The sequence below is a fragment of the Haemaphysalis longicornis genome, unplaced genomic scaffold (genome assembly GCF_048455015.1).
Source record: "Haemaphysalis longicornis isolate Haplotype H1 unplaced genomic scaffold, Haemaphysalis longicornis Haplotype H1 scaffold_1, whole genome shotgun sequence".
NCBI classification, from domain to species: domain Eukaryota; kingdom Metazoa; phylum Arthropoda; class Arachnida; order Ixodida; family Ixodidae; genus Haemaphysalis; species Haemaphysalis longicornis.
The window spans coordinates 97,594,595-97,619,199 of NW_027526203.1; the positions used below are offsets into that span (position 1 = coordinate 97,594,595).

Sequence of the window (24,605 nt, forward strand, 5' to 3'; positions counted from 1 at the left end):
TTTCGACGGCTGCGATGTACATATTCCGTCATACCTTTTTCCTGTGGTAGTAGTAGTGACTGTCATATCCATCTGTATCGTCGTCTTCCTGATGCATGACAGGCGGGCCCGGGTTGTTTTCTGCGCAGGCTTTTTTTAAGTGCGCCATTTTGCCACAGGGCATAGGTAACAGGAAAACAATGGAGAGAACAGGACAGGGGTACGACAAAGAACGAAAGCAAAAAGAAAGAAAGAAAGAAAGACACAATGTGAGGCGGGCGCACTACAGAAAACTATAGAGTCCAGTTTCGGAAATGAATTCCAACAGTTTCTTGTAAAGTGGACCGTGCGCCCACCGATGAATATCGGGAGGTCGGCCTGGGCGATGTCCTGTGGGCCCCATGTGTCGAACTCGGGTTGATTGAAGCCCTGGACACGTCCTTAGCAAGTGTTCCAATGTCGCCTCAGCAATAGGGGCAGGGCAGTAGGGGCAGGTCAGGGAGGGATCTGCAAGACGAAGTCCGCGTTGCTCGCACAGAAGGCGTCAGCGCGACGCCCAGGCGGATTCTTCGAAGCACGACCTCTTCACGGCGGGTTAAGCCGCCAGGAAAGTCAGACCCACGCGGAGGGAGAAGGGCACGCGTGGAGCGCCGAAGAATATCTTTCTTGATGAGTAGGGTGTCTTCCATTGAGAGCTGCAGAAATGGGAGTGGGTACACCACTTGCTGCGGGTGAGCGGCCGAGTCGGCGAGAACGTGCGTGGTCCTGCTCCGGCGGGTCCAGAGGACGCGAACAGGGCACGGGAATGATTGGAGTATCAGGCTTTCACATTGCCCACAAAGTGGTACACGTCAGAACGCGCTAGAATCGGCGCAACCGGCTTCAAAATTGGGCGTCTGTAGCGCGAGCTGTCTTATGCTCCCCCCTGGATGCCCGTTTGCACATGAACTGTTTACTTGGTATTTCTATGAGCACCACGCGCAAGCCTTGACGACGCCGGTCGCTCATCCTGAGGCGCGTGCTCACGTGCACATTAAACTTCTTGTACACAGACAAAAGAAGAGCCTTTTGAATATTCCCGCATATCCTTTTCTTGCGAATTCCTGCATAGTGCACGTTGTTCTTCTACAAATTCCTGTATTTGTAGTGCGAATATTCTGATCAACATTTTTTTATTTTCCTCCAAAATTTAGTTTCCTAAAGTGGGCACATTAGCCTCAATATATCACCCGATCGTGGCCAATCCCCCAAGTGGGTATGAGCCACGAAAAAGGAACAACAACAACAACAACAGCGGATGTAACCATGACCCAGGGTTTTGTGATGGCGCCGTACAAATTACATGCAGCAATAACAGCTCCGCCGTTGAAGTCCATTGGAGGAGTGATCGGGTTCCCAACCTGCAAGAAAGAGTGGGAACATTTCAGCCAAAATATTGGACCCTTAGTGTTGGACAAAAGAACCGTGTCCTTGCTGCGGTGAAATGTGAGATTGATTGATTAAATCTTTTATTGGAGCAAGGTGGGCGTGTACCATACAGAGGGGAGAGGATTACTAGGAAAAAAGGGACCCCGACATGCCCCCGCGGGAGGGGCACGAGTAAATGCAGAGCATTAGCGGCGTTACGCGCGTGGCGGTGGCGATGGGTGTTGTAATGGTGGTGGTAGGGTTGTTGTTGTTGGTATGATTGGGGAGAGAGAGAACGAGACCTTGAACTGGTGCCGCGACGCTGAAGTTGGATTGCGTCGCGGTACTACTTGAAGGTCTTGCTTCCATCGCTTAGCAACTGCGACAACCGCGACGAGAAGAGAGCGAAGTAGAACTGGAGTGCGGCTGACGCGCCGACACCCGGGTTTATATTCCCAACGAACGCAGTAGAGGTAGAGGAGACGGAGAGAGAGCGCGCTATCACGCCACCGTCACGCCACGACGCGCCCGCACCTGCTGTTGCTACGGTGCTTGCAACGCCGGAGCGCGCGCTGCACCTGTTGTTGCAAGCGTGTTGAGGGCGAGGAGGAGTGGGGGAGAGGGCGCAGCTGCCGTGGTGCGGACGCCGAGTTACGGACGCATAACATTGTGAGTTAAAGAAATGCTCTGCATTTAAAAAATTCGAACTGCTTCTGCCTGGCCGCTTCCCGCAGAATGTCTTCCTCAGTGCAGTTCAGGAAATTGCTTGTTCAACACTCGCAAGACCATGTCATCAGAGAGCGAGCGCCAAGGTGCGTGGCGGTCGTGACCGTCGCGAGACACAGTCGGGCAGGCAGCCAGAAGGCGTTATTCCCAGTAGGTTGTCGCTTGACATGCATGTTGGAAAAATCAGAAAGGAAGAAGAGGTGGCCATTAGTAGCTGCCTCCAAATAGTGCTATCACCATCATTCTGCAGTTCCACCCGCCATGAAAGATTCACCCACGTCCCGTGGTCCTCGCCTCGATCCTTTAACAAATGATGCCGTGACCAGGATAGAAGGACTACACAGTTGAAGGACGAAGTGTGTGGACCGCCATTAACGATGACGTGAGTGACACGGCCGCGGTAACACTGGACTGCTGCTCCTGACCATTGACCGCAAGCGTCCGCAAGAAAACTTAAGGAATTGAGGACGAGCCAAACGTGCATGTACCGAATCCCACGCCCTCACCCATTTTAACGCTTCTTGACGGACGTCTCGAGGGGACCACTGAAAGACAACGACAACGGCTTCGACATCAACGACAACGACTTCGACATTCCACCGAGCGTAATCCTTCTCGACGACCACCTAGACATTAACGACGTCGAGAATGGACCTGCAAGGCTTTTGCCAAAGAAGAAGCCTAGACTAATCCGACAGGACGTCAAAGCACTGATCGACGACATAAAACCACGCATGACTGACGAGACATCATCAATCGGTGAGCTAATTTTCATGAAAGAAAGTTTATTAGAAAAATATGAAATCCTGAAGAAACTTGACGGTGAAATTGAAGAGCTTGTCGAACTGGATGACTTGGAGAAAGAATGTGAAGCATCATTAGAATTCGAAGATTCAATCCTGCTGACGAAATTTAGAATGTAGCGATTGTTCCCGGAGTTACAAAAATATCCTAGCAATGACACTGAACAAGACAACAGCACCATAAAGAACAAAGAGTCAGCACTAAAGAACAGTGGCCGTCCTAACAAAAACAGCGATTTGGTGGCACCTTCGAAGGACGATCGTCAGGAGCTCCATGTCACCGAACGAGCTGGTACTTTCAAAGTACAACACAATGCCTCAATTGACAAACTGCTGGCAGCCGCTCCTAAGGCTTGCTCAGATGAACTGACAAGAACGTTTTCCACAGTTGACGCTGCAAACGATGAACATGTCTCATTTTTTCCAATGAATATAACGAGGGATAGAAGCGACGACATTACATTGGAGGTACCAAAAAAGAAGTCTTCTGCGCGAGATTTCGAAGAGATTAAAGTGTGTTCAGCGCATAAGGAACGACTTCATGGAACCCCGAAAGTAAACCAAAGAACATTTCAGAACCATTGACACAGTTACAGGCGCACCCATCGATCGTTCAAGTATATGTTGCCATCACGGAAACACGACTTTGGAGGGAATTTTATTGACTACGGCAAAACGTGAAGATGTGATAACTCCAAAGCCAAAACAACGACGGCGAAAATGGCGAAGCCGGACAGCCCTACGACAAGCATGTACAAGTAGCGCAAATAAGGCTCAACCGAAACGCGTGATCAAGTACAGAGGGAGCCTAAAAACAAGTAATCAAGAGAAAGCCCCGCGTCGAAGGACCTGTATACACCTGAAGAGACGCATCGATTACTTGAATTTCCTTAGGACCCGACAGTCAACCCGATGCCCATGCCGCATGAAGTTTGTGCGAAGTCTGCAAGGTCGTCATCCAGGACGGACGACGGTCTAATCAAGTCAATTGCCCTGTTCAGATTCTGCAAGGCGGAGGTATCACAAACGCACGAAGCCTCGACCGAAACGAAATTATGGACTAATACAGGGCGACTACGACGTTCATGACAAGGATTGTGACCACATTGAACTGATCACGGGACCTTAGACGGAAGTGTTAAAAGACGAGTGCTTGATGACCGTTGAAAACTGCAATCCTTCACGTCATGCCCATTACCCTCCGATAGTTATCGCGTGGCCGGGAGGATGTTGGAAAAATCAAAGGAAGAAGAAGTGGCCATTAGCAGCTGCCTCCAAATAGTGCTATCACCATCATTCTGCAGTCCCATCCGCCATTAAAGATTCACCCACGTCCCGTGGTCCTCGCCTCGATCCTTTAACAATGCATTCCTACAGACGTTACCCGATGCTCATGGACGAAAGTCGCCACCTTGTCCTTCAGTTCCTGGAGTACGCGCGGCGACACCAAAACGAAGCTCTCGAGCGTCGCGTGCCGAGAGCTGCCCCTTCAGCTTGTGCCAATAGCGTAAATAATTTTCGGCGAAACTGAACATCGCAGTATGCGAACATGCGTCTTTGGCATGCCTTGCAAGTTTTCTTTAAATGCTGCGGACAACTGGCGCTGATTGCCATAACTCATTTAACAACAAGAAAATGGCGTGTACGCATTTGGTGGATAATCAAAATGAAGATGACGGGCGGTGGCTGATCAGAAACAAACTGTGAATCAGGAAGTTCGTGTTTTTGAATTCAGAAGCGAAGTGGTGCACCTGTCGGATATCTGTAAAAAGTTGTGGACGGTATTCTCTAAAACATACTTCATGCTAAACTATACTTATAGCATTTGTTTATAACACATCGTAAACTATTTTGTTGGCACGTTGACTAAAGCAATAGATGTTTTATTTTTCTCCAACAAAAGTAACTTTTCGGTTGCGCCATCCAGCGGATCCGTTAGTCGAAAACTGCTACTTAGGTGGTTTCAATCTTCTCGGCCCTTACTGGCCGCGAGGGCCGCCACTGGAGAGGCCGGCGCTGCAATCGTTTTGACGTCACTTGTAGGATCCCCGTTCCTACTTTGCTGCGTAGTTGGCTTGCAGCTCATGACACTTCGTCTTCGTTTAGGACGCGCCTTCTAAGTGTATTTTCGTGTTAATTTTTGGCCTTTTGAAGTGTATTATCAGTGCGTGAAGCTTAGTTCGATCTCATGGGGACTTTATAACCGTGTCAACCGTGGTAGGCTGCCCGCAAATGACGTATGCGACCAAACCCGCTGTAAGCGTAAGCAGCGGCTCATTTCCCCGATCAACATTGTAGGCTGCGATGATCACCGAACTAAGTTTCTAGATTTCGCTTTTTCCCGAGAAGTGGATGAAACAGGAAATCATCAAGCGTTTACTGTTCGCAGAAACGCTCCGCACACACGTCCGCCGTGCCCGCCCGCCGGCGGCTGGAACCGACGCAGGTCGCGGCAGCAACACCTTGTTGCCGCTTTTTAAAATCCCACTGATCGCGGAAAAGGAGTTCCACATTCGCGAAAGTGGACGTTAGTGTTGTGAAAAATTATGCTAGGTAGTGTCATCAGCTGCGATTTTCAAAGCGATGCTCAAATATCTGCCGTGATCTTCGCCGACCGGCCGCGGACGTCGGTCCCGGCATCACCGGCCCCTTCACGCACGGTGCGGCGAGCGGCTGAAGGGTGGCGATACCTACGCGCAAAAATCGCCCGAGGCCGTGGCAGGTATCTTGATCATCGATTGCTTAAATGGCAGTCACCGCAAATACAAACTTTTCACATACGAGAAAGGGGGTGACAGTGGAGTGAAAAGTTGTATTAGGAACTGTCATTCGCGACTGTAACGATAGCGGTGATGAAATATCTGCCGCAACGCTAAGCCTGAAGTTGCCAACATCAGACTCCGGGCATCCGAAACCGGCGGCGAGCTCGCTGTTGGAAAGACCCTCTTCTATAAAACTCGCCGCGCGCAAGCATGTTTCTTTGGGTTTCCCTAACTTCTTGGGGCCCCCCAACTCTTGTTTCCCCTATTCTAGAACTCCCCATTACCCCACGACGTGCTTGACCTCGTACACAGCCGCGCCGTCTGTGAGCAGTCGTGAGTTCTCGAATTTGATGCTAGAGAAAGGCGCAGGCTCATTGTAAATAGACAAATGCCCGTGTTGCAATTATAAATTTCCACGGTGAGGCCTTAATTAAAAATAAACATAGGGACGTCTAAACCCGCTCGAATTCCTTGAAAACTCGCGTGAATTCCATTCATACACTGCGGACAAGTTGTCGCGAAAAGTAAACAGCAAAATGGAGTACCAGTGACCGTTAATCAAATCAGGGAATAATTATGAAAAAAAAAAAAAACATTGGAGGGGAAATAGGCACCTATTAAGCCAAACTGCAGATCGTACTACCACTTTTAAGCATTTGCGGCGAAGCAATCCGCTCGCCGTTCTCACGTAGTCATTCATTTACCACGCAATGCGCGCAGTACGCATGGTGAGATAACAACTCAGCGACGCGTTTCCGTCGCTGCTGCAAGGTCTATTTTCTTTGCACACACAGTCTCGCACATGTCACGTTGCAATTATTTCGTAATGTATTAACAGCGTACTTTTCTCGGCACCAATTGCATCCTCCTTGGCGTTAGCTGACTGCGTACGAGCTGTTGGCGGTGAGCGTATAGCAACTACCGAGCCGCGGCGGCGTCACCGGGAACAAGCGAGTCGCTGATTGCTTGCCCGGATTATTCGGTCTCTATACACTTTTTCTGTAATTTGCATCAAAACCGCGAGGAGGGAGCACATGTTGGCTACAACAAAAACAGTGCGGTCGCATAAGCACAGGAAATGTGTTCTAGCAGACGACAACATAACCCGGCGTCCTACAAGTGACGTCACTCGTAGGGGGCGCCACGGTATGACCTCGAGGCCAATACTGGAGTGGTTGCGATGTTTCGCCGCGTATAGTCAAAAAAGGGAACTTCCAACCTTGATGGCCCTGCTACACACGGGATATGCCGATTGGCGTCCACAGAACAAGCAAAATATACGGCCCGGTTCGACAAGGGGGCGCCACTGGTTGAAATTCAGTGACGCCACCATACCAACGCACGAGCACCGTGCTTTCGAACACGCGGGCGTCGGCGTATATTGTGCTTTTATGTTTCGGAACTTTCCTTACAGAGATTTGATCCAGACTTTCGGACCGCGCTTGTGTAGATTTGGATCTACCATTTTTTACAGCGAAGCTGTTTAGCAAATCGTAATTTTTCGTGTCCGCAGTTACAAATATTACAAAATTCCCGAGCGCGCGCACACGAGCGGGAGCCTCGTGGCGACCGCCCGGCAGTTAAAACCGAGAGAATACCTAGCGCTCGTGTGTACATGCCTCGCGACGACCACCCTGCGTCCCCGGCGCATGTTTGTCAAGCCAAGCATACCCACTTAAGGTGATCGGCCAAGATTACGGCGACCTCCCTGACGTTAAAAAGAAACCAATAACCTACCGAGCGCTCATGTGTGCGTGGCTCGCGGCGACCGCCTAGCGTCCTCGGCCCACGTTTGTTAAGCCAATCACACCCACTTAGGGAAATTGGGAAAGATTGGCGAAAAAAACTCGAGCGTTCGCAGTAATCGTGGCAACACTTGCTGGGTACGAGAAAGAGGTCATAGCGTACGCCCCTCCAAGGTGATGTCCAATGATTACCTCTTCCAAAAAATGCAAGAAGCTCACACTCATACCAACAAAGATGGAGTAAAGGTCACTGAGGCAGCAAAGAAGAATCAAATTGGCTGGAATCGGACTTAGATCTTCGTGCTGGTCGTGAAGGTTGCGTACAGCTTCTCTACCTTCAGCTTTCAGCTTCCTTCATTTGTTGTTAGTAGGGAGCTTTTATGAAAAGTTCGTTTGGTTGAAAACGCGCTAAATTCATTTGAGGAAATATTCCAGGCCATCTTTGGGTTTTTGGAGCCTGAAGTTAATCTTTTGTTTTTTGTTTGTTTGTTTTTCTTTTTCTTTTGTTAGGCGAATCATTGTTGGCACCGGCATCAGGTACGCTGGCAGGGGCGCTTTGGTGTTGTGGCGTAAATTGCGGGCACGGCTGGCGATCGTTGGCCCTATTCTCGATTGCGTGAATTATCGGTGAATTCCCCATGTTTTTTCGCGTAGGCTAAACGTAAGCAATTAGTGACGCGTGGAAGTATAGCTCTGATAACAGTCAGTAATTTGACGCGTAGCTAAATTTGACGAGTCAAGGGGTGTGATGAAGTGGTGAGTGCCTGGTTTTATTCTGTGCCCTCATGGGGTGCCGCTTCAAATGTGGTGAAGTCTGGTTGTGCCTGTTCGTCGAGCTCCAAGATGGCACCTGCATTGCCGCAAGTATTACAGTAGTTGGGTGCAGAGAAGACGGTGACGAGGCTCTTCTCAAAGTTCCAACGATATCCCGCCATCACTAACTGGTGGGCGCGGCAAACGAAGTCGATGTTGTTGGCGGACTTGAAGGTGGACACAACATCGCTGCCAAAGATGTATCCAGCGCCCCGCGGGCTCAGCCTCCAGCCTTGTATTTCTTCAGGGTCAGACCACAGCAGGTCGCACATGGGTCCGGTCAGGGGTACCTCCTGTATGCGCTCAATTGCGCGGATCTGGTCGAGAGTTTGGATTTCCGGCGACAGGCCCCCGTGAACGCAAAAGACACTGCCGTCGACAAGAGCTGAGAGGGGGAGGAAGTCGAACACGGTGGTGAAGTAGCGCCACACGGCCAAAGTGCCGTACTTGCGGAAGCATTCGTCGTAAAAGCCAAAAACCTGCGTTAACTGCCGGCTTTCGTGATTACCCCTAATAAGGGTTATCCGGTCCGGGTAGCGCACTTTGAGGGCGAGCAGCAAGAGGAACGTCTCGACGCTCTGCTTCCCTCGGTCGACGTAGTCTCCCATGAAAACGTAGTTTGTCCATGGCAGCTCTCCCCCCACCTTGAAAAGCTCCAACAGGTCCAAGTACTGGCCATGGATGTCGCCACATACGGTCACTGGGGCCCGCACTCCGGGAAGGTTGCTTTCCGCTGCGAGGACTTGACTAGCTTTGGCGCAAAGTGATTTAACTTCCGCCTCCTCGATGAGCTCGCACCTTCGAAGCCGCTCTATCTGCCGATCCAGGTCGCCATGGCAAGCCATGTCGCCATCCATTGGGAATGCTGCTTGTGGGAGGAAGAGAGAACACAAAACTAAATAAACGAGTAGCGAGAAATGTGAGTCAGTAATGGAAAGTGACCACGGCTTGCAAACATGGCAAGCAGCGTCGCCACGAACTAGGGTACGCTCAAAACATGTCATAGCTCGGCCCAGATAATGGACGATACTTGGATTTTGAAACAAAACCCATCAAGGAAAGCACGGCCCGCTTGCTCGAAGCCCAATAAGCCAAGCTTATTCGCAGTCTAATATTACTGGCAGATTATTCGGGGTCTTATGTTCCCTGACTATACGAAGCTTTCCGGAATCTCATAAGACAGCAAATAAGACCCTAAACAAGAATACACTGAAACCGTGAATGAGCCTGCTCCGAGCAGTCTTATTCACAGGCTTATGCTGACGTGGTCGGTCATTTCATCATAAAGATCCATGTTGTCCATGCAGTGCAAAACGAGTGAAGAAGGTCATTCCATGCCGAATGTCCGAGCCGTAAAATCGACCATCACGGATTTGCTCAGTAAAAATTGTGGGTCATCCTCGCATGGACCACAATGCTCCCTGAAAGTGTTTTTCTCCCTGAAAAAAATTTGTTCTTTTTCTAGCGGCCTTTTTACCCCCAGGGTTTAGAGCAAACTTACGTCTGTGAAAAAATTAAATAAAAATTAACTTCTCTTACAATGGCCACCATTTTTGGTTAACATCATGTTCAGGCCCTGGGCTGCTCTATGCCTCATTTTTTAAAATATTTTTCCTTTTATTTGCTGTGGTTATGCCATTCAGAAAATACACGATGCCGAGCATTTTCAAACATTTTTAGCAAATACGAGATTATTCTCTCAGCCAATGAAGCATTTGTACCTGTATCTAAGCATTGTGGAAAATTGGTAAAAAACTATATTTACACTGAAAAAAGATGAAATGTGCGAGAAAACGTTTGTCAAACTTTAAAAAATCTCCTTTCTGGCCCATATTCACCTTGAAATTGCGCATTGTTGCGCTCGTAGTAAAGATATCAAATACAAGCCATTCACTAGCACAAGTGATCGCAGTTTATTTCAGAAAGTTTAATCAAAACAGTTTTTGTTTTAGCCGAGAAAAAAATTTTCAATTTGTACAGCGACACTACTTCACCCCGTTGTTCCACAGAGCGGCTTCTCTGCACGGCATGCAACTGCCTGCATGAAAGACGCGTGAGCCAGCGGGTTTGCGCTACAAGAATACCTTTCGCCGCAATGGTATTTCTAGCGCCAGTACAGGAAAAACGAATAATTCGCGCGTTAGTGGGAAAAGTACAACGTGGAGCTAGCGGTGGTGCGCCCATTCCGTGAGGACGGGGAACTCGACGGCTGGCTGGACATGGACGTGCATCTAAAGATGCAGGGTATGTTATACGTGGTATATTTTAAGTATGGCGAAAATTACGAAATAAACAGCGGTGGAATCATGGAGTTAAACGGATTTATTTGTATGCGTTAGCGGGAATTGCATAACCCGATGCTTCAAATGCACATCTGATGTCCAGCCATTCATGTCCAGCCGTTCCTGGACATCAAATGTCCATCTGATGTCCAGTAATGGGCGCACCACCGCTAGCTACACATTCTACTTTTCCCACTAACACGCGAATTATTCCTTTTTCCTGTACCGACACTACAAATACCATTGCGGCGAAAGGTATTCTTGTAGCGCGAACCCGCTGGCTCGCGCCTCTTTCATGCAGGCAGGTGCATGCCGTGCAGAGAAGCCGCTCTGTGGAACAACGGGGTGAAGTAGTGTCGCTGTACAAATAGAAATTTTTTTTTCTGTGCTAAAACAAAAAACTGTTGTGATTAAATTTCCTGAAATAAACTGCGATCATTTCTACTAGTGAGTGGCTTGTATTTGATATTTTTACTACAAGCACAACAATGCGCAATTTCAAGGTGAATATGGGCCAGAAAGGAGATTTTTCCAAGTTTGACAAATGTTTTTGCGCTCATTTCACCATTTTTCAGTGCATATATAGCTTTCACCAATTTTCCACAATTCTGAGATACAGGTACAAATGCTTCATTGGCTGAGAGAATGTGCTCGTATCTGCCAAAAATGTTTCAAAATGCTCGACATCGTGTATTTTCTGAATGGCGTAATCACAGCAAAGAAAAGGAAAAATATTTTAAAAATACGACATAGAGCAGCCGAGGGCCTCCAAATGTTGTTCACAAAAAATGGTGGCATTGTAAGAGAAGTTACTTTTTCATGAATTTTTTCACAGACGTGTGCTCTAAACCCTGGGGGTAAAAAGGCCGCTAGAAAAAGAACAATTTTTTTGGAAAAAACACTTTCAGGGAGCATTGTGGGCCATGCGAGGATGACCCACAATTTTTACTGAGCAAATCCGTGATGGTCGATTTCACATCTGGGACGTTTGCCATGGAATGACTCAAGTAGTAGTACTAGAAAACTTTATTATAAAGTCAGTCTATTTAGCTCTCAGAGGGTGGTGACCTTAGTTCAGGGCCCCATTTGCTGCTGCGATCCGTCTTTCCCGGTCGATCAGTCCGCGCTGGTCGTCCAAGGATGAGCTGGAAAGAGCGGCTTCCCGTCCGGAGGGCGAGGGGCTCGGTATAGGCAATTGGGTCGGGGGTTTGGGGCATTCCCATGTGGAGTGGCACAGGTTCGGGTGCCCTCCGCAGGATGGGCATCTGTCTAGGTACATGGTTGGGTAGAATGTGTGCCGGAGCGAGAGGCTAGGAAACGTGTTAGTTTGTAGCTGGCGCCATGCAGCGGCTTCCTCACGGGTGAGTTCCGCGTGTGGCGGAGGAAGTGTCCTAGGGGAGAGTCTGCAGTGTTGTAGTATATGTGTGTATGTGAGTGGGATACTTTCTGTCTTGTCTGGTTTGGGTTGGTCTTCCGCTGGCGCCCGGAGAGTGAGGCCTCGGGCTACCGCATGAACGCGTTCATTGCAAGGGAAACACGCATGTCCAGGTGCCCAGATTAGACGGTGTGGTGGAATCTGTCGGTTTCGCTGCAGGATGTGATAGGCGGTCGGGGTGATACGTCCTTGCGCATAATTTCGGCATGCCTCTTGTGAGTCGGATATAATATTTATTGGGTTCCCTGAAGGGCGAGTGCTGATAGCGAGTGCTATTGCAGACTCTTCCGCTTCCGTGCTGTTCCCGGAGCGTATGGTGGCTGACGTTATCGTCTCACCCCTCCAGTCGGCGACCGCTGCCACCTTGGCATTTATGGCTGGATAGTCTGCTGCATCCGTATAGAGGGTGTCGGGGTTACTGCCGTATATGCGATGCAAAGCCTTAGCCCGCGCGGCACGCCTGCCGGCATGATGTTCTGGATGCGTATTTCTGGGTATGGGTGATACTGTTATTCTCGCTCTAACTTCCGGGGGTGTTGGTTTGAGTTCAGACGTCGAGTACCCTAGTTGTCGGAGGACGTGTCTCACTGTTGGGGTGCGTTTCAATCTTTCTAATTGACTGATTTTTGGTGCTTCGATTAATTCCATCGTGGTATTATGTAGGCCCAATCGTAATAACAGGTTCGTTGAGGCGTAGACAGGGATGCCAGTCGCCGCCTTTACGGCGGTGCGGATTAGGGTGTCCGGCTGCTTAGTCTCTGCCTGTCTAAGTCGGTGGTAAGGTACATGATAGGTTATGCGGCTTATGATCACAGCCTGCACGATGCGTAGTACGTCCGCTTCTTTAAAGGAGCACTGACACGAAAATTTTATGTTACACTTTTATTGCTTTTATCGATGCTTAATGGTCTGGCGAACCTGAAACAGCACTTTAAATACTTCAGCGCGCGATAGTTCATTACATTGAGCGGCCTGAAAATTGTTTGTTTCAAATTCCCGCGCTTTCATCTCGAACGGCGCATATGACGGAATCCCGGCCTGACCTCACCGCTTTGTGCGGACGTCACCAGCGCTCGCTTGAGGGGGTGTTGCGCCCGCTCGCCGCTCGTGGGGCCGCGCGTGTGAAGTGACGTTACGAGTTTTTGACGAGCGCTGTCGCGTCACTTCTTTTGGCTTCACGGGGTGATGTCACGCTGATGTCCATTTACTGAGTGCCGCTCTGCGCGCTGCTCCGTCGGCGCGATAAATGAGACCCAATTGAACTATGTTCTTCACGTCGCAGGCCGCTCATATTTCAGCCAGGGTATTCTGTTGAGTGAAGGCAGCGAACTGTGCAATAATATTAACGCCGAAAATTGGTGTCAGTGCTCCTTTAAGGCCGTGGCGGCGGTTGGTTATCCTTCGGATCATGTGGATTATTTGATTAATTTGTTTTTTTCAGTAGTCCCAAGGTGTACCTGGCCTTCGCGTTCGTTTGCACATGCAGCCCTAGCAACCGTATCCTGCCTACTCTGTTAACTGGCTCGCCCTCGACAGTGACCGTAATTTCGGGCGGTGGGTCGGTTTTCCGGCGGCCTTTTCTGACTATGAGCAGTTATGATTTTTGTGGGCTGCAGGTTAGTACCCCTGCCCTTGCATACTGTTGGGTGGTGTTTGCTCCTTCCTGTAACGCGTCTTGTATTTCTCCATCAGAGCCGCTGGTGGCCCATATGGCAATGTCATCCGCGTACAGCGCGTGTCTGGTTCCGGGAATGGCATCTAGAAGGGGGGGGGGGGCAGTCGCTCATTGCTAAGTGAAACAGCATTGGTGAAAGAACTGACCCCTGTGGCTGTGGCGTGCCTTTTCCTGCAAGAGGGATGGTGTCTGAGCGAATGTTCCCCACCCCTATTGTTGCTGTGCGATCTTTGAGGAATGCTCTTACGTAGTTGTACGTTCTTCGGCCACACTTGGTTCCTGCGAGGTTCTCGAGTATAAGATCGTGGGCCACATTGTCGAAAGCGCCCTTAAGATCTAAAGCTAGTATGGCTTTCGTTTGTGTACTGTTAATTCGATCAATAACTTCTTCTTTAATTTGTATTAGTACATCCTGTGTGGATAACCCCGGTCTAAACCCAAACATTGTGTGCGGCAGTGGCGCGTGTTCGTCTAGTTATGGTTGCAGTCTGGCTAAGACGATAGACTCAAGTAACTTTCCCACACACGACGTGAGGGAGATGGGCCGCAGTTGTTTTAGGGACGGTAGTTTGCCCGGTTTCAGTATCATGGTTATATCGGCGTGGCGCCACTCTTGCGGTAGCGTTCCCTCCTGCCAGTGGTATTGATAATAGGCGGTTAGTTCCTGTATTGACCTGTCGTCGAGATTTTTTAGAAGATGATATTGTATGCCGTCTGCCCCCGGCGCAGTGTTTCTTGTTATCCGGTGGAGTGCCGCTCTGACTTCTTGCTCTGTTATGTCCCTGTCTAATTCCATGGTCTCCGCGCGTGGATAGTCTTTGTAGGACAGAGTGGCGCCAACCCCTAAGTAGCTGATCCTTAGCCCCTCGATAATGGCTGCTTCGTCCCCGGGTGTCTGTCTCAGAATCTTTTGAAGAGTTTTGCTGATCGTTGCTTTTGTTTGATTGGGATCAATAAGGGTTCTAAGCAGCGCCCACGTTTTAGCCATGCCGAGGGATCCCTGCATGTGATCGCAGAAGTTTTTCCAAATATTTCTGGTCAGTTCCATTGCGTAATTTTCTGCTTTTGCTGTTATTGCGGCTATTCGCTGCCTGAGCTTTCTGTTATGTTTTTGCCTTCTCCATCGTTTTTCCAGGCTGTTGCGGGCATCCCAGAGGTGCATCAAGTGCCGGTCTACATCAGGGTGCTTCGGGGACGTGTCTATGACTTTGGTTGTATCGTTTAGGTCTGTTTGGAGCTGACGGACCCATTCCTGAAGAGTTACTCCATTTGTTTCATCCTCGCCTGGCTCGTTATCACGTCGGAGCTCGGGCAGTTCCCAGAATTTGTCCGAGTCGGCCAAGAGGCCGTAGAAGGGACGAACGATGCCGAGCGGCGGCCGCCCGATCGTCAGCTCCGAACAAATGCCTGTTCGGCGACCCCGTTGAAAATGCCGTCGGGAGAGTGGGTGGAAAAGGTCGGAGAACGCCGCCGCTGGAAGCCGCGGGGCCCACCTACTTTGACGGCTGCAGACAATCACCGTTTTAAACTTTTGCCTCGCGCAATGGGCGTGTGCTTGTTTTTTCCGGGTAGCGCGGCTTCTTTTCTCCCTCACGTCGAGCAAAGATGGAGAGAACTGATCGTCTGCGGCCCGGTATTTGTCCCGAGCAAGGATTGGGCAGCCGACCGCGCGGAGGGAATGTGGGATGATCTACCATGTCGGCTGTCGGCGCAGTGGCTACAAAAACGCGGCACGAAAACGACCGGAAAATTTTTTTTTTTTAAATAATGCCAATTAACCGAGAAACAAGAAATAGGTGTTCATAATGCAGCTGCAGGGTCATAAAGGTATACAGAACAGCAAAACGTTAACAGCCTGCAATACTGCTGCCAACGAGCGTTAAATAAAATCGCGTTTTGAATGCTAAACTGCGTGTCTTTCCTTGAGTGCTTCAGTGCATTCGAAAGTGGCGGTTAGGGAGCTCGAGTTTTTGGGTTTGTGCTTTGATTGCTCATCTGCTCGAGCAATTTGCATGTTTTGCTTGTAAAAGCCTGGATGATATGAACATTCGGCTGTATTCTACAGCGCGATTCTTTGCGGCAGCAGCTCTCGGTAAGCGAGCTTCCGGCTATGCAGCGGGTTATTGCAATCGTATTGCCGTTCCCGGCGCGGTGAGCCGCTGGAGTGCTCGTTGCATCCGAGTCTACGATGATGAACCCGAAGCCAATTCGGAGCTGCCTATATTTCATGGCGAGACGGAAAGCATGACTCGTGTTGCGACAACGTAAGAGAACTTGGACGCTTTTCGAGTCAACCCAGCAGTTTTCTCGAGCCCACGTTTCGTAGCAGACGATTTTTGTTTATGACTTCGTCTACGCGGCCGGGCAACCGAGGCCCGGCGGTCCGGCCGCGTGATTTGGCCTACCAAGGATGGCGGGTCATTGTAACGAATTTGTGACAGGACCCAAATACGGCGCCTGCTGGTGATCGTTTCTTGAATTTATTCTTTCACCGTTCAAAATAAACACTTGCCCAACGCCCGCGGCTGTAACAAGCAGTTTTGAAGCGCAGCCCCCGCATTTCCCTAGTGGCCCGTCCTGTGCGCGTCTAGGTACCCGCGGTCGCTTAGTGTTCAATAAGACCGCTTTGTGGCCTAGCCTGTGGGCTTTCGAGAAAATGCACTAGACTGAATCTCATTCGCAGACCTATTGAACTCCGTGAATAAGACTAGACTGTCAATAAGACTGTCAGTGAGCAAGTTTTTTGCCTTGTCGGGATGAAAGATAAAGCTATGCCCAAGGCCCGACTAGCTGCGTAGTCTCAGAGGCAATGCGTTGTGCTCCCAAAGACGTGCGTTCGATAATGGCCGCGGCGGGCGTTTTTCTGATGGAGGCGAAAAGCAAAAACGCCTGTGTCCGTACTTCGGTGCACGTTAAAGAATACCGGGTGGTTTAAATTAATCCGTAGCCCTTCACTACGTCGCGCTTTACAGCCTAGGCACAGCTTCGGTGCGGTAGACGCGTAAAATTGGATTTTTTGCTGATTTTGTAGATAACGGCCTGCTCATCCTCGTGTACTAAATTTTCTTGTTTAATAGGAAGCATGAAATGCAGCTCACAGGAGCGGTATCGTTGCAGAGAATTTTAAAACGCTAAACGAACTTAACGTCTTTTTTCTGTGCCATCCGACCTCAGCGCGTACCTGCCTGGCATGCCATAGTTATTATTTCATTCTGTTTCTCGAGTCATTGCGTTTGCTATGTGTCGATTCTCCATGGGACGCATGCTCATATGGTATGGGCTCGAGTTCAGTTTAAATCGGATTTTTTTTATGGTTTATTGTTGCGCATCACTGTGCAAGACATGGCAAAGATTTTCACGAATTTCCTGAAGCTTCAGTACGCAAGAAGTGGTGAAAGACGATATCTTAAGATACCCATGGTTTTCATCGCAGGTATTCCACTTGGGCGGGTTGTCGTACATAACTTTACGGTTCGTTCGGCCACCTCGAGGGAACACCTTGAGGAAGCGGCATCCCATTTTAGAGAGCTGCAACCGTTGAATATAGTGTCGTCAGTGCTTCTTTAGCTTGCAAAAACACTCTGCTTTCATAAAAAAAAGGATACGTGCTACACACAAAATGTCCTCGTTTCAGTTGATTGAGAGAATATTCAGGTGGACATTCCTATGAAATTTCACTTGTGGACAGACGGAGCTTCAGAAACACACAAACAAGAACTCATCAACGCAAAGCCGAACTTGAGTAGTAGTAGTAGTAGCGCAAATCGTTATTTGTAGCCAGCAACGCCAGCAAGTTGATTAGCGCGATCCCCGCACGGAGCACCTTGAGCAATCTTGGTGACGGTATTGGCGCCACCGCGGACCCCGAGCCCCCAAACATAAGCTGGATCCAACCTTGGCGATGTGTTTATAGGTGGAGGGTTAGAAACCACGAACGGTGGCCGTCGGAGCCCAGGTCAAGCTCCGGCGGATGGGCTCCCTGTCTGTTTACCAGGCAGGGAGCTCCGGGACCTCTCTCGGCATCAGGGTAAACCGAGCGAAGAAAGTACCCCCGTCCCCTGCTTTTTCCTATGGTATATGGTATATGGATAGTTCAAAACCCCCCCAAAAACGTGATCGGCCCCCGAAAAGGGGCCGCACCGAAGTCTCCTTTCCTCCCTTGACAGAGTTGACATTTCCAAAACCTGACAATTTTTCCCGCTTTCTAATAATGGAATCTCTTGACAAGTCAAAGCCCGTCACTGCACAGTCTGTTTTTCTCATCTCCAAGTTCCTTGAGGGCATTGTAGGGAAATCCTACAAAGCCAAGAAACTCAGAACAGGGGAAATCCTGATCGAAATTAACAACAGGCAGCAATCTATCAACCTCCTCAAACAACCCGCATGGTAGATACAGACATAAAGATCACACCCCACCGCACGCTGAACAGTTCCCAGGGCGTCATCTCCGATCCTGACCTGATGAACGAAACAGAGACAGATCTGCTCGATGGCCTTCGAGATCAGGGTGTGACAGCAGTGCGAAGGATAATCATGCGTCGAAATGACACCGAAATCCGTACAAAACACTTGATCTTGACATTTGACTGCTCAACGCTCCCCGAGTCGGTCAATGCAGGCTTCATACGATGTCCAGTCCGACCGTACATACCAAACCCGCGCCGCTGCTTCAAATGCCAGCGGTTCGGGCACGGTACGAACTCTTGCCGCGGCAAAACGACCTGTGCCAAATGCGTCGCACAGGACCACCCGACAGATAACTGCAACTCCACCACCTTCACTTGTGTTAACTGCGGGGGATCGCACGCGGCGTACTACCGCAAATGTGAGAAATTCCAACAAGAAAAGAAAATAATCAATGTCAAAGTAACAGAGAACATCACCTTCCCAGAGGCGCGGAAGAGGTTCGCCTCTTTCCCTCTAGGGAGGTACGCCGACGCAGTTCGCCGGGGGGCGGAGCGGCGTCTGGTGTCCACAGGGACCCAGTTCAGCGAGTCTGACCTGGTCCCTCCTCCGCCCCCCCCTGGGGTGCCTCAGGCATCCCAATCCGTTGCCAAGCCGCTTGCTGAGGCAGCAGCGGTTGTGGTGACAACCTCTTCTGTGGGGACCGGTGCCGCTCCCGCCTCTGCCTCCCCGTCCTCCAGTGCGTTGGAGGGTGCCGACCGGATGGACACCGAGGGCCCCGCATCGGCTCCCACCGCCACCGCACCTCCCGTGCCACCTCTGGTGCACCGGACGCCCTCGGCGGTGGCGGCTCAAACGAAGGTCTCCCGAAAGGGGGCCAAGTCCGGGGGGCCTGGTCCGCCGGGCCCCCTTTTGGCATCCGACGAGGAGATGGATGTCACGCCGTTCCTGCCTGCAACGCAGCGCAAGGAGCGGCCTCCGATGTCCAAGCCGACAGAAAAGCCTAAAAATCCTAGAATAACAGCACCGAAAGACGACACATGAACAAACACACACACACGCTCCAGTTATTCTTAAATTTAAATAATGGGAACAGAAAACATCATCCAATTTAACTGCAGAGGCCTCCTTAAAAATCTTGACGATGTGTATGAGATTCTGCATGCCAGTCAGCCAAGTATCATGTGTCTCCAGGAAACCCACCTCAATTCTAAACAAACAAATTTCTTAAATAGGTACATGGTATTCAGAAAGGACAGGGTTGGCTGCACACACTCTTCAGGAGGTGTGGCAATTGTCGCCCGCAAATGCTTAGCCTGCCACCCTGTCAGTCTGAACACTGTCCTTGAGGCTGTAGCAATACGTACGATAATATTTAATAGGTTGATAACGGTATGCTCCATTTACATCTCTTCAGATTTTGCACTTCTGAGCTCTGATATCGAGGCACTGGTTGACCAGCTGCCCGAACCATACATACTAACAGGCGACCTTAATGCGCACAACTCTCTTTGGGGCTCCTCCAGAACGGATGCCCGAGATCGCCTGATAGAGAAGTTTCTTACATCGTCCGGAGCATGCCTTTTCAACAAAAAACAGCCTACATACCATAACTTAGGACACAATACATACTCGCATCTTGACTTGGCTATTGGTTCCGCAGTTCTCTTTCCATGTCTTGAGTGGGGTGTGGGCACAGACCCATATGGTAGTGACCATTTCCCCACTTCATTAACGTATATAGGTATAGGCCCGAGCAGTCCATCTTCCCATAAAAGTTTTAATGAATCAAAAGCAAACTGGAGCACATTCACACAAACATCTCAACTACACCACACATCCATAAAACACCTACATGTTGAGGAAGCCGCCCAACTCGTCACGGCGCACATCCTCGACGCCGCCGAAAAGTCCATTCCCCAGGCCTCCAGTAGGTCCCGCAGCCCAAGGAGGCCCTGGTGGAACGAGGACTGTAGGCGGGCGCGTTAGGCCCAGAACAAGGCGTGGGATGTCCTTCGCCGGTACCCCACGTCAGATAACCTCATTTCTTTTAAACGGGCAAAGGCTTTTGGGAAGCGAGTGCGTCGTGAGGCGAAAAGAGAGAGTTGGCGCACCTTCCTCACTTCCATCACTTCATACACTGATACACACAAAGTCTGGACACAAATACGAAAAATAAAAGGACAACAGACACACAGGCTGCCCCTGGTTAGTACAACAGGGGACACACTGGAAGACCAGGCTAACACACTCGCACAACACTTCCAACACGTGTCCAGCTCAGCACACTACACTAATACTTTCATGCAACACAAAACATCTGCAGAAAAGAAGCCCTTACGAGACAAGAACAAGTCGAATTCTGCTTACAACTATGAATTCACACTTCATGAGCTGAAGGTTGCTCTTTCCTCTTGTAAGCCCTCAGCTCCAGGGGCAGACAGCATTACATACACCATAATACAACACCTACACGCAGACACTCTTGAGACCCTCCTACACCTCTACAACAGAATATGGCTTTCGGGGTAGCTTCCAAGCTCTTGGAAGGAGGCCATAGTTGTGGCCTTTCTGAAGGAGGGGAAGGACCCTTCCCCTCCCGCAAATTATCGTCCCATCGCCCTGACAAGCTGCCTGTGTAAGCTCCTCGAGAAGATGATAAACCGTAGGCTCGTGTACTTTCTGGAGTACAACGGTCTTCTCGAGGGCTGCCAGGCAGGCTTCAGGGTGGGGCGATCTACCAATGATCAACTTGTTGCACTGGAATCCTACATAAAAGATGCATTTGTCCATAACCAGTTCTGCCTTACTGTATTTTTCGATATTGAAAAAGCTTATGATACAGCCTGGCGCTACGGCATCCTCAGGGATCTTAAGTCATTTGGTGTCTCTGGCAACATGATGAACACTCTTTGTAGTTATTTGGCCGAACGAACATTTCGAGTGACGGTTGGCAGTGCACTTTCCAATGTATATTTGCAGGAAAATGGTGTGCCGCAAGGGGGAGTTCTAAGCTGCACGTTGTTTATAGTTAAGATGAACTCCCTCCGAAAGGCATTGCCGCCGACCATTTCCTGTTCCATCTATGTAGACGATATGCAAATATCTTTTAAATCGTTTTTTAGCAAGCTAATTGAAAAACTTATTGTAATCCGCCTAATGAACTACCTCAATAAATTTCAAATTCTAACACCACAACAATTCGGCTTCCGCCAAAATTACTCAACAGAACTTGCCCTAATAGAATTCACCGATGCAATTAAAAAGTTTATTGATAACGGGTCTTGGTGCGGGGCAGTTTTCATAGATTTCACGAAGGCGTTTGATACAATAAACCACTTAATACTTTTTGCAAAACTTGAATCAATTGGAATACGGGGGCCAGCTTTAACACTTATTCGCAGTTATTTGTCTGATAGAACACAGGTTGTCAAAATTTCTGACGCGTTTTCCTGCCCCATTAATATTAATCAAGGCGTTCCCCAGGGATCTATTCTAGGACCGCTTCTTTTCCTAATATACATTAATGACCTCCCGACTTGCCTCAAAACTTCGCACTGTATTCTTTACGCAGACGATACCACGATATTTGCGCACGATAAAGACCTAAACAATCTAATATTAAAACTGAACTCGGATTTGCAAAACATCATCTCATGGTGCGAAAACAACTGTCTGCGCATGAATCCTACCAAAACTAATTTTATGATTTTCCACACCCATAACAAACGGCTTTTCACCACCCCGCAAATAAAACTTGGCGATCTGGCTATTCCTGCATCCTGCACTGCGTCATTTCTTGGTGTTGTGCTTGATTCGCAGTTAAAATTTCATGCACACATTAAATCAGTTACAAAGAAATTAGCATTCGGGATACGTATATTAATTAGAACACGGCATTACTTCCAGCCACATATTCTTCGGTCACTGTATCACGCATTTATTCATAGTCATCTCACTTACTGTTTGTCGTCATGGGGCAATACATACTTCACCCATTTGTCTTGCCTACAACGTCTACAAAATCAAGCAGTTTGTGCATTAACTTTCAGCCACTTCAGGGCCTCGGCTACAGGCATTTATGATAGCCTGAAGGTCCTACCTCTGACATGTTCTTTGCAGCTGACATTAGGTCTCCTAATTTACCGTGCCCGCCAAAACAGTGTCGTTGCTGGTGCTTTCGCCACATCTTCCCTTACTAATACAAATATTACCCGGTTCTCTGAACAACATAACTTATTACTGCCGAAAGCTAACACCAACTACGGTAAGCAAACTGCCCTTTTTTCAGCCATAGCACTCTGGAATTCTTTGCCTTTATCAATTAAATCATCGCCTTCTCAACATACTTTTTCCAAGTGTCTGAAAACATACCTACTCGAAATGTACTTAGGTGATTCTTAAAATTGTTTTTTCTGTGTGCCTTTTATCTTTTGTTGTATACTTCTTTCCGAATTTAACTTCGGATTTTTGGCGTTTTTTATACCAATGATTGCTTAGATATTTATGGGTTATTGTACTATCACCTAATCCTGATTTCTTGATGTTCGCTACCTGAATATACATTTTGATTTGCATTGCTTGTTTATTCGTGTAGTATTGTATACTTCCTAATCTTTGTCTCAAACTCTCGCAAAAATATCAAATGTTATTTAAAGAATTGATTTTCTTCGCCTGACCCTGACATGCTAATGGTTTTTATTACTTCGTGTGCATTCCGTTCTGCCATTATATTAACTTTGTCTTGTGTGAATTTTGAGCCAGGAGGTCCCCCTGACAGTTTTTACTTCGGGACCTCCTTCTGTACTAACCTCAATAACGCATTTTGTAAATCAAACATTTATTGAATAAACCTTAAACCTTAAACCTTGAAATCCTGTAACCTGTCAATATGCGAACGTCAAGTACAGCTCGGTGTTAAGAAACTTGCTGGCTGGGCGGACCTCAACGGGTTTAAACTGAACCCGGCCAAGAGTACTTGTGTTGTGTTTTCCCGCAAGCGCGGGATTAACGCGGACCCTGAGATTACGCTTAACCGTGCACCTATTCCTGTTAAACGGGAGCACAAGTTTTTAGGTGTCATATTTGACGAAAAGCTCACGTTCATTCCACACATCAAAGCACTTAAACATAAATGCCTCAAAACACTAAACATTCTCAAGGTCCTCTCCCACCAATCCTATGGTGCAGACAAAGAACTGCTTCTCCGGGTATTTACCGGGTCTCGATTAGACTACGGCAGTGTCGTGTATGGGTCGGCATCGAAAACAACCCTAAAAAGTCTTGATCGCAGACTCCATTTGGGTCTGCGCCTTGCGTCGGGTGCCTTCCGGACTAGTCCGGCCCAGAGTCTATATGTTGAATGTAATAAGTGGTGCCTTGAGTACCAACGAACGTATGTGGACTTTCTCTACGCTTTTAAAATTTCATCTTTGAATAAACATCCTTTTAAACCTGTTTTTAATGATACATCGACATCGCCACTGTTTGTAAATCGCCCGTCTGTTCCTTTGCCATTCTCACTCAGAGTGAGACAGGAAGCTTCAAATTTCGACATCTCCTTTTTAGACATCTACACATCTTCTTTTACTGATGTCTTACCACCCTGGCAGCTTCAACCTGTGTGTTGTGACTTGTCCTTCGTGAAAATTGATAAAACCAGGGTACCAGAAACTGCTATTCTGCAGCACTTCTTGTCCCTGCAGTCTAAGTATGAATGTGCAGAGTTTTACAGTGACGCATCAAAAACTGCCCTTACTGTGTCGTGTGCGGCGCACGGACCCGATTTTAGAGTCTCTAAGACCCTGAACTCGAAGACCAGCATTTTTACGGCGGAAGCCCACGGAGTTTTGCTTGTTTTAAATCACATAGTGCAAGATGAAATACCCAAGTCTATTATTTTCACAGATTCACTGAGTGTTGTACATGCATTGTCATCCAACAAGTCTTCTAAAAACCATGTTCTTAATGTAGTGTATAAAACCATTATGTCAGCGTATGCATTAAATCTCGAGGTGATCATGTGTTGGGTTCCAGGCCACTCTGGGATTGCGGGAAATGACACCGCTGATCAGATGGCTGCTGCTGCTGCACATACAAATACACCGGACATAGCAACAGTACCCTACACTGACCTCAAACCACACATCAGACAACACCTTCGCGAAACATGGCAAGCACTCTGGAATCAACAGACAGACAACAAACTACACATAATAAAGCCACTCTTGGGACCATACACGACTGACACACACAACAGACACACTGAAGTTGCCCTTGCTAAGTTACGGATAGGCCACACTCATATAACACACTCCCACCTGCTCACACGATCTCCAAGACCTCTGTGCAGCAGGTGCGGAGAGGCCCTAACCGTGATCCACATCCTCATACAATGTAAGGCACTCGATATTACACGACGCAAACACTTCCCACAACTACACACATGACATATTCCACCACACCCGTCATACTTCTTAGGAGACGATGCCATGTTTTCTGTTCAGCGCACGTTTAAGTTCCTATCAGAAGTTCACTTTTTACAACTCATCTCATACCACTCATAGTTTTACCC

General features: G+C 48.6%; 1 long non-coding RNA gene and 1 pseudogene across 1 annotated transcript in view; both read right to left on the bottom strand.

Annotated features, from left to right (window-relative positions):
- Positions 1-1,280: 1,280 nt before the first annotated feature.
- Positions 1,281-24,605, bottom strand: part of LOC144165058 (uncharacterized) — a 36,090-nt gene continuing 12,765 nt past the window's right edge. Inside the window, exon 3 of the long non-coding RNA XR_013321329.1 lies at positions 1,281-1,379. This is a non-coding gene — a long non-coding RNA (uncharacterized LOC144165058). The remainder of the gene's footprint in view (positions 1,380-24,605) is intronic.
- On the bottom strand, positions 8,193-9,092 carry LOC144174189 (serine/threonine-protein phosphatase 4 catalytic subunit pseudogene; annotated as a pseudogene).